This window comes from Phascolarctos cinereus, unplaced genomic scaffold (genome assembly GCF_003287225.1).
Source record: "Phascolarctos cinereus isolate Bilbo 61053 unplaced genomic scaffold, phaCin_HiC Scaffold_5;HRSCAF=322, whole genome shotgun sequence".
Taxonomy (NCBI): Eukaryota; Metazoa; Chordata; class Mammalia; order Diprotodontia; family Phascolarctidae; genus Phascolarctos; species Phascolarctos cinereus.
This window is the reverse complement of record NW_027555958.1, coordinates 296,598,976-296,609,284: the sequence shown is the minus strand read 5'-3', so window position 1 is coordinate 296,609,284 and position 10,309 is coordinate 296,598,976.

Sequence of the window (10,309 nt, the reverse complement as noted above, 5' to 3'; positions counted from 1 at the left end):
AGAGACAACTTGCTTACTTTTGGGTAAGAAATCAGACTGTTCAGAGTGAAAATTCCTTCACAGGCCCACATAGCACATAGGGAAGCTCATACATTCCCCTCTTGGTTTTCCCTGCCAAGGAATAAAGCAATCCAAATAGCTGTCTAGAGAAAATTTCTCTAGGTATCCTGCAAGGAGGGTGGCTAAGTGGACAGAGCACCAGCCCTGGAGTCAGGAAGACTCACCTTTGGTTTTTCATTTGTTTTTGTTTTTCCATTGCTCCAGAACTGTTTCACAAGTTGCCATATGTCTCCATAACATACTGTTTTTGTCTTTCGATTTTATTATTTTTTTAAACATGAAATCATGCAAAACATATTTCCATATTTGCTATTTCACAAAAAAAAGCAAGAAAAATAAAGTGAGAAAATTACACTTCAATTTACACTCCAGAGTTCATCAGTTCTCTCTTTGGAGGTGGGTAGCATTTTGCCCTCCTGAGTCCTTTGGAATTGTCTTGGACCACTGTATTGATCAGAGTCACCAAGTCTTTCAGTAGCTTATCATTACAACATTGCTGTTACTGTGTAAAATGGTGTGAAGACTCATCTTTGTGAGTTCAAATCTGGCTTCAGACACTAGATGTGTGACCATGGACAAGTCACTTAACCTTGTTTGCCTCAGTTTCCTCATCTGTCAAGTGAGCTGGAGTAGGAAATAGCAAACCACTATATTACTTTTGTCAAGAAAATCCTAAATGGGGTCACAGAGAGTCAGACATGACTGAAAAACAACTGACCAATAACATCCCTGCAACATTGGGTACACCAAACAGATATCTGATGTCACCCAATGATAGGATATGTATCTTAGCTCAAATAAAGGCAAACAAACCCAGATAAACCCTAAATACTCGTGGTACTCCCAAAAGGGATCAATCAAGGTCAGTTGGAGTCAGTCCCTCATATCTTGGATTCAGTTCCAAGTGTAATGACACAGTCACTCCCAGACCCACAGGGCTCAGGATATCTTCTCCCACTAAGAGGACCTCAGCTCTGGGCTCACCTGGGTTCAGTCCTCGGGGAGCCTGACCTCTAAGGAGACAGAACAGGCTCTTTTTCTTGAATTGTTTGGCTCTTCAAACTCTCATCCTAGGAACTTCAGGAAGATTCACTTAAAACCTAACTATGGCTCCTTTTTAAGGGCTCTTCAAAACAGAGTACAAAGGTATTTACTGTACTAGAGTAGATCAGATATAGGGTAGCTATTTGTTTTCTCCATAGAAAGAAATACTTAAAATACAAAAGACACAGAAGTGCACATTGACAAAGACTGAAAGCATGATACCTAAAATGTCTATTAAATTTTCTGTGGACGTTGACACTCGAAACATTAAAAACTGGGTCATTTAGTGGGACTGCTGAATAGTCATTTCACCTTTACCTTGGCTCTGCCCTATCTAAACGATCCTCAGAAGGTCTAAGTCTTCTAGCAGGCCAAGACTTCATCTTCCCATGCCATCAGTGGGCATTTCCTCCAAAAAGCATTGTAGCAGCTGTAGGAAGCACCTGTCTTAGGGTAAGCAACACTAACTGAGGACCCAGGAGCTCAGAGGCTCCCACCCCTCTCACTCATGAGGTCATCTGGAAACATCTCTAGTAGGATAACTTGGCCTCAGACACTTGCTAGCTGTGTGACCCTGGACAAGTCATTTAACTCCTTTTGCCTTAGTTTCCTCATCTGTAAAATGACCTGGAGAAGAAAATGGTAAACTACTCCAGTATCTCTGCCAAGAAAACCCCAAAATGGGGTCACAAAGAGTTGGACACAACTAAAATGACTGAACAACCAGGGAAGGAAACATACAGCAGAAAAAGTAGCCATGGGCCTAAGGCCTAGGCTCAGATCACCTAGGCAACACATGTTCTCACTGCAGGGGCAGGTGGGAGGAGGTGTTCCTCTCCTCACCTCATGGGAAGATCCAGAGACAGAAAAGTCCATACCATACATTGGGCAAAGAGGAAGAGGGAGAGAGAGCAGAAGTTGTCTCTCTCTATCAAATCCACCAAGCAGGCATTTCTTCCTGGCTCAGCAGCCAGTCCTCTTCAACTTAGGTATGCCTTGCCACCATCAGGGGACCAAGGGACTGCTGTGTCATCTTAAATGATGTCATGCAAATAAATCCTCCTGTACTGAGCCCTACGTGTAGCTCAGATGGGAGGAGAGGGTGAGGGAGACTCAGCTGATTACCTCCGTTATACAAGGGATGAGGGATTCAAGGGTAAAGGACTGTGTGCAGTTGAATTGATTAACTTTAGGGTAGAGATTGGGAGTAAAGCCAAATAAACAAAAGAGTAATGGCAAAGTACTGAGGGGGTGGAAGGATCAAAGATCTGTATGGGAGTAAAGACTAGGGAGGGCTGGAATGGCGGAAGTGATGGTCAGATCTAGGAATATCAGTTTTTGATCATGGAATATATGGGTAATGGTGAGCTCCTGGGTATGACTATCCCTGCGCCTAACTGAGGTAGAAGTGAGGAGTGAGCCAGGAGTGAAGAGTACGTCATGGGATTCGAGGTGATTGAATGACTGGGAAATTGGGGTGTTTGAGGGAGTGTCAACATGAGTGTTGAAGTCCCCAGTATAAGGTAGGAGGTGGTAAAGAAAGGAAGACAGTGAGCCAGGTGCTGAAATCCTCAAGAAGGGAGGGAGAATGACCTTGGGAATAATAGACAACAGCCACCTAGCCAGGAGATGCACAGGGTGAAAAATGTTAATGGAGTGAACTTCAAAGGAGAGGATGCTGCTGAGTATAAATGTGAGTTATTATTGGTTTGTTTGACACAAAAGAAAGACTTTTATTCCCTCTTACATTAGACTCCTAGCCTTGGCCATCCGTCTCAAAGGGGCACTGGGAGAGATTATTGACTGTCTCCTTGCTGGAGGTCCGGGGGTGGGTGGGGAGGATGCTAAAAAACTGAAACCAACCATTCTGCTTATGGTTTAGTGGCAGCAACTTCTTGGTACACAATACGCAGAATTGTTGATTTTATCTCATGTACTGCTATGGGAAGGAAAATTTCTCTTATTCGTTTCTGACTCTGACATGCTCTAGGCTAACTTTCCTCACCACAATGATAAAAACAGAACAAAAACCCAACAACAGGAAATCTGAATTCTCTCAGGTTTCCACTTCGAGGATGGGTGAGGTTTGATTTGGGATAAGTCCTTTGGACCAAGCCTGAGATATCTTTCCTTTGGCCCATGGAACTGCTGCTCCTTGCATAGCCGAAGCTGCCAGCAGATCAGAGATGGGAGATGGGAGCTTGGAGAATGAAGTGGAAGAGATGGAAGGAGATAGCATGCAGCTTTACTAGAAGATGTTTCCGCTGGTGCTGAGAGCTCATGTGGGTTCTTTCCCCACTCTGGCTGCTAATTAGAGCAGCCCCATGAGGACATCAGGCAGTAAGATTTATCTACAGCCTCCTCCTTTTCCGCCTTCCACACCATCTTCCAGGTACAAGAAAGGTGACGAAGGAGCCCACCAAAATAGGGGCTGGTGATGATTTTTAGATACATACACTTCTCCAACTGTCACACCCACACAATTGAGGGATCGTGTGTGTACACACACATATATTCACTTCAAGCATAGTTCACGCACTAGCCATCAGAAGAATGGCTAGTTTCAGGAAGCCATCCGGGATCCAAACCCCCATGCTCCATCATTCCTTTGCAAAGAGCATAAGGGGACCAATGAGTAGGGCATTCCACTGTTTGATTTGTGGTGGCGGTCAAGGACAGAAGGACCCACAAGGGTAGGGATGGGAAGGAGCAGGAAGAAACCCCACTCTTGAATTGATTGACCCAAAGCTTTTTGAAAGACTAGGAATCAGATGCACTTTTAAGGAAACAATGCCCCCTGCTGATAGAGACTAGGTTTGCACCTCCATACCCAGAACAAAACTGAAAGGGATGTAGGGTTCTGCTTAATTCACTTTGCCCCCTGGGCCATTAGGAAAACCAGGGTCTTTTTTTTTTCTACATGGAAGAATTGTTGCCAGGAGAGTGTGGGAGCCACCAAATATCTCAGAGGCAGAGCATTTAAAGTCAAAAGACCTTGGTTCAAATCTCAGCCCTGCCTGAATGATTTTCGGTAGACCTCATTTATAAAACGTGAGATTAAACTGACCCTTCCAGCTCCAAATCTATCATCCTATGATCCTCACAGTGGTTCTAGGTCATCTATTCCACATCCTAGCTTTTGCTGCAAGCGGTGGTGCAATTGAGGCACAGTGGTAAAAACTATACAATGGTCCTCTTGAAATCCCCAGCATGACTGGGGCGGGGGGGGGGGTGGGGGGGAGATGCCAGGCTTAAGTACTCCCAGCCTTTAACTAGACTGCTGTCCAAGGTGCCAGGTCCTAGGAAACTCATGGGATGCATTACTTCAGAGACTTAACCACCTCATCATCCCTCTTCTTCCTAGCCCTTCCGCAATCAAGTTGCCCTTCCTTCTGGACAGCCTCCTGCAGCGGATGGGCACTGGATCTGCAGTCAGAGGACCTGGACAAGTCTTTTAGCCTCTCTGGGCCTCCTGACCGACGTAAGGGTAATTAGAGACGACAGCATTCTTCTAGTCTCTAGTCACTGTTCTCATTCTTTCTTCTGTTGGCTTTTCAGGCTGTCTTCTTTATTCTCTCCGCCTTCATCTTTGGACCCATCCCTTCTTCCCACTTTTTCCTCTTGTCTTCTGCTCTTCCATTCTTTCATCTCTCTCCATCCTGTCATCTCCTCAGGTGTATTTTTTCCCTTGCCTAGTTTCTCATTCCTCTTTGTCTCTGCCTTCTCCTTCCTCTCCTCATAGGGCTCCCCAGTTTCTTGTGTTGGATTTGGAGTCAAGACCTGGGTTCAAATCCTACCTCAGTTTAATTCAGCAAACACTTATTAAGTGCCTCCTATGTGTCAGGAATATCCCAGAATAAAGCTGGTGAGCTATGAAGCCCCTTCTAGCTGGAGATCTGTGCACCAAAGATCTTTACTTCTGAACAAAGCATATTCTTTACTTAAAATGCTCAAGGGCCACCTTGTTGTCTTCCCCATTAGAATGGGAAAGCAGAGGGCAGCTAGGTGGTGCAGTGGATAGAGCACCAGCCTTTTAGTCAGGAGGACTTAAGTTCAAATCCAGCCTCAGACCAAACACTTGATACTTACTAGCTGTGTGACCCTGGGCAAGTCACTTAACCCCAATTGCCAAAAAGAAAAAAAAATAGAATGGGAGAGCAGGGACTGTTCTGTTTTTCTATTTGTATCCCCAGAACTTAGCACAGTGCCTGACACATAGTAAACACTTAATTCATTCATTTACCTCTCAAACCTCCCATCTTTATTCTTCCCAGTAGTTAAGGCTCTCCCCTCCACTATTAACTTGCTATTCTATATGTATTTTTCTGTGTACCAGTTGTTTCCTCCAGTAGAATGTAAGCTACTTGAGGGGTCAGCACCTAGCAGAGTGCCTGGTACTTGTGTGTGTTCAGTCATTTTTCAGTTGTGTCTAACTCTTCATGACTCCATTTGGGGTTTTCTTGGCAAAGATACTGGAGTGGTTTGCCATTGCCTTCTTCAGCTCATTCGACAAATGAGGAAACTGAGGCAAACAGGGTTAAGTAACTTGCCCAGAGTCACACAGCTAGTAAGTGTCTGAGGCCAGATTTGAACTCAGGAAGATGAGTCTTCCTGACTGCAGGCCAGGCACTCTATGCACTGTGCCACCTTGCTGGTACATACCAAGTACTTAACAAATGCTTTTGGAGGGATGTATAGAAAAGGAAGAAATCACAATATACTTAAAGAATGTTTTCCTCACCATAACCCATGCAAGTATTATTGTTCCTTTTTTACAGATTAAAAAACTGAGGCTCAGGGAGGTTGTGTGACCTGCCCATGGCTATACAGGTAATGAGTATCTGGGGTGAAATTCAAATTCATTTTCCTGACTCCAAGTTCAACCCTCTTTCCCCTACGGAATGCGGTCCTTCCCTAAAGTCTACATGTATTATCACAGAACTCTGACTTATTTCATTCAAACTCTGAGTGGAATTAAGCAGATGTCTTCCCTCTTTCCCCATATCACAGGACCCTTTAAGATGATTGCCATTTATCTGCCAATCAATCCACCAACAATCCTTTATTGTTGGACATCAGTCATGTCTCACTCTTTGTGACCTCATTTGGGGTTTTCTTGACAAAGATACTTAAGTAGTTTACCATTTCCTTCTCCAGCTCATTCTACAGATGAAGAAACTGAGGCAAAGTGAAGTGACTTGCCCAGGGCGGCACAGCTAGTAAGTGTCTGAGGCCAGCTTTGAACTCAGGAAGATGAGTCTTCATGACTCCAGGCCCAGCAGTCTATCTACTGTACCATCTAGCTGGCTGTTACGAATTGCACTAGATACCATGGATACAAAAAAGTGAAAAAGTCCCTACCTTCAAAGAGTTTACATTCTATTGGGAAGACAACATATGCCTATATAGAATGTTCCCAAAGCCCCAGAGTCGGGCTTTTTTGTATACACCCTGTCCGGGAGATCAGGGAAGGCCTCAAATATCAGGTAGTACTTGAATTCTAGGCAATGTGATGGATCAACCATGATTTCAAAGGATTGATGCTGAAGAACGCCACCTACCTCCAGACAGAAGAAGTAATTCACCAAATAAGCAGAATGAGGCAACTATGTGTCATGGTAGATGGAGCACTAAGTCTGGAGTCAGGAAGACCTGACACTTACTACCTCTGTTTGCTTCATTTTCCTCAGCTATACAATGAGGGTAATAATAATACCTACCTCCCAGGGAGATTGTGAAGATCAAATGAAATATCTGTAAAGCACTTAGCAAAGTGACTGGCACATAGTAGGTGCTCTATAAATGCTAGCGATGATGATGATGATGATGATGATGATGATGAAGGAAACATGAGATGTACAAATGTAGAGCCATCTCCACTCCAAATGTGCACACGGTCTATTTGTGTCCAAACAGTGGGAGAGCCTTCCAAGATTGGATCGGTCTGATCAGCTACAGTCAGACACACTGACCGTGATCCCAACATAGTGAGCGATGTCATTTTGGTTCTCTTCAATAACAAAGGACAACCACCTGAATGAGATACACATATTTGGACACAGCCAATTGGGGTAATTCATTTTGCTTGACTCTGCATATTTGTTACAAGGGTTTTGTTTGTTTCTTTCTTTTTTATGAGTGGAGAGAGGGAGCAAAATAAATACTTGATAATTGTAAAGAAAAAATTTAATTTTAAAAAATGAGCTGGGTCTTGAAGAAAACCAGGAATTCTAAGAAACAGAAAAGGGAAAGCATTCCAAGCACAAGGACAGCCAACTCAAAGCTCCCAGATGGGAAAAGGAAGGATGTGCTGGAGTCAGTTGTTAAATTTTCAGTGCAAGTATTTACACCTTGGAAATGTGCAAAGGATAGAAATCAGAGTTTGATTAACTGTTTTGCCGATTGTCTAGACTTAAGAAAATGATGAAAAAAATGTTAATGCTCACTCAAGTGAAAAATATGTCATGGGCATGTTTTTAAATAGATTCCCCCTCCACACCCTGAGAGCTGATTATTAAACATTTACCACCTCACCTCTACGTGTACCTGAGTAACAGTAAGAAGGACAATTTGCCTGGACTATAAGGAACATAAAAGGGAGTAATGGGCACCTACACATTTGCACTGAATATTTCCATTGAGATGGAACCAATGACCACATTTAACATAATTAAAACTTCAAATAGCACAAATTTGAACACATGACCACTTCAGGGGATTCATTATTCTTATTAATTGGGACCTAGCCATAATAAAGGAGGCAGCCAGGTGGCTCAGTGGATAGAATGCTGGACCCAGAGTTCAAATCCAGATTCAGATACTTACTAGCTGTGTGACCCTGAGCAAGTCACTTAACCTCTGTTCGTCTTTATCCACTGAAGAAGGAAGTAATAAACCACTCTGTTTTGGGTTGTTTTTTGTTTGTTTGTTTGTTTTGGTAAACCACTCTGGTATCTTTGCCTAGAAATCCTCATGGACAGTATGGTCCATGGGGTCACAAAGGGTCAAACACGACTGAATAACAAAGCTATAGGGCTAGTAAGGGAGGTTGGGACCATATTGTAAGGGGCCATAAATGCAAACCGAAGAGGCTCATATTTTGATTGTAGGAGCACTGAATATCCTCTGGAGCTGTTTGAGAAGATGGTCAGGTGAGTTTGCACTGGCAGGTCACTGGAAGACTGGCTGGAGAGAGGAGTTCTGCCTCAGGGAGGCCAGCTGGCACCAGCAGGCAGCAGTACTCTCCAGGAGGGTACAATGGGAAGAACCCTGGACACCTGTGTTCTGGTCCTAACTCCACCAGTAACTCACTGTGTGAGTTCAGGCAACTCGCCTTCCCTCTCTGGGCCTGTTTCCTCCTGTGTAAAATGAGGGGCTTAGTGTGCTGCTAATTGTTTAACAACCAGCCCTTTGGGTGAAAATGTTTAATGATCAGCTGGGGGGAGGGGAATGTGTCCCTGATGCACTTTTAAGTTTCACCTGCTTTATTTACATTTCCCCATCACTTTCTTAAGTGTAGACAACTGACAAACCCTAATTTGTAGCATTTTTTCCCATTTTCAGGGTGGAAAGGCTCACACTGACCATTTAACAAGCGGCTCTTTCTGGCTCCAGCACCCCTGTGAGTTAGCTGAGAAGGTCTCTAGGCTCTCTTTCACCTCTGACATTCTGTGGGTCTCTGTCGCTGGAGCCACATCTGCATCACCAGCAACCAACCTTGGAGAGGCTTTTACAGGCCTAAAGAGCTTCAGCTTGCATCGAACAAGGGGCATGCGATATGAGAGCTGCAGTCTGAGTATTATCACTGTTCTAAGGCTTTGAGCAAGAGGAAATAAAGGGAGAGCCTGGTCAGGCGCCAACCTGAGACACAGCAACAGTGCCAACTCTAGCTACCCAGATGCTATCAAAGCATACAGCACCAGGCAGGGGGCAGGAAGTCACAAACAATCCCTCCACTCAGCAAAAAGGCACCGAGCCCATCCTCCCCCGGCCCAATCAGCAGGAGCTCTGGAGCAGAGGGCTGTGGATAGCAAATTTACCAGAGGGAGTTCTACGCATTAACATAGGTAAGGTACTCTGGTATTGAGAGAAGCATAAATTCAGAATTTAAAAATACCTTGGAGTACATCAAGGCCAATTCCTTCATTTAACAGATGAAGAAACTGAGACAGAGAGATCGTGATTAGTTCAAGGTCATACAGGCAGGAACAAAGCAAAGCTTGAACGTGAACCCAATCCCTATGAATCCAAATCCAGTCCTCTTTCTATTACATCATAATGGACCTTCTCTTTTCTCTTCCGGAGCTTTCCTATCCCAGAATATTGGGAGCCTTAGTTAGTCAAATACAGGAGATTGGTACCTGACAATTGCTGGTGACATTTTCTTTCCCTACCATACTCCAGTATTTTGTCCCTACACCAAACTGATTTCCCAGTCGTTCTTTTAACTCTTTTTGCTCACTCACACCTCCCTGTTCGGGATGCATTGCCAAGTCTTGTTGAATCTACCTCCTCAACATCTCACGTCCTCTGCCTCCACACCTTGGTAAAGGGCCATCCCCTGTACCTGGAATGCTCTTCCTCTTCACCCCCCTTTAAGGCTCCACCTCTTTCAAAAGGTCTTTCTGAATTGCCCCAGATGTTAGTATCCTATCCCCCTCCCCCCTTGCAGTATATTTTATTTACATACTGCATTTACTTCTCTTAATGTGACATACCATTCTGTTCCCTTCTCTCATCTAACACTACCATCATACTAGTTCAGGCCCTCATTACCTCTCACCTGGACAACTGGCTGGCTACCTCTCCTCTCTAGGTTCTCTTAGCTGTGTGACCAGCTGCTCTTTCTCAACCTCCTTTTGCTAGATACTCTTTCATGTCCTGCCTATCCCTTGTGAATGATGTACTCGTCTTTTTCTCTTAGTTGTCTACATTCTCTCTGAGTGACCTCATCAGCTGTGATGAGTTCAATTGTCATCTCTATGAAAATGACTCCCAGATTGATATCCCCAGCCCAGTCTCTTTCCAAAGCTCCTTTCTTATATAACCAACTGCCAATTGAATATTTCAAGCTATATGCCCTGTAGGCATATTAAATTCAACATGTCCAAATCAGAATTCATTATCTTGTCCTACAAAACCTATCCCTCTTCTGAACTTCTCTTCCTCTATGCAGGGAGCCATCATCCCTTCAGTTCCCCCCGTT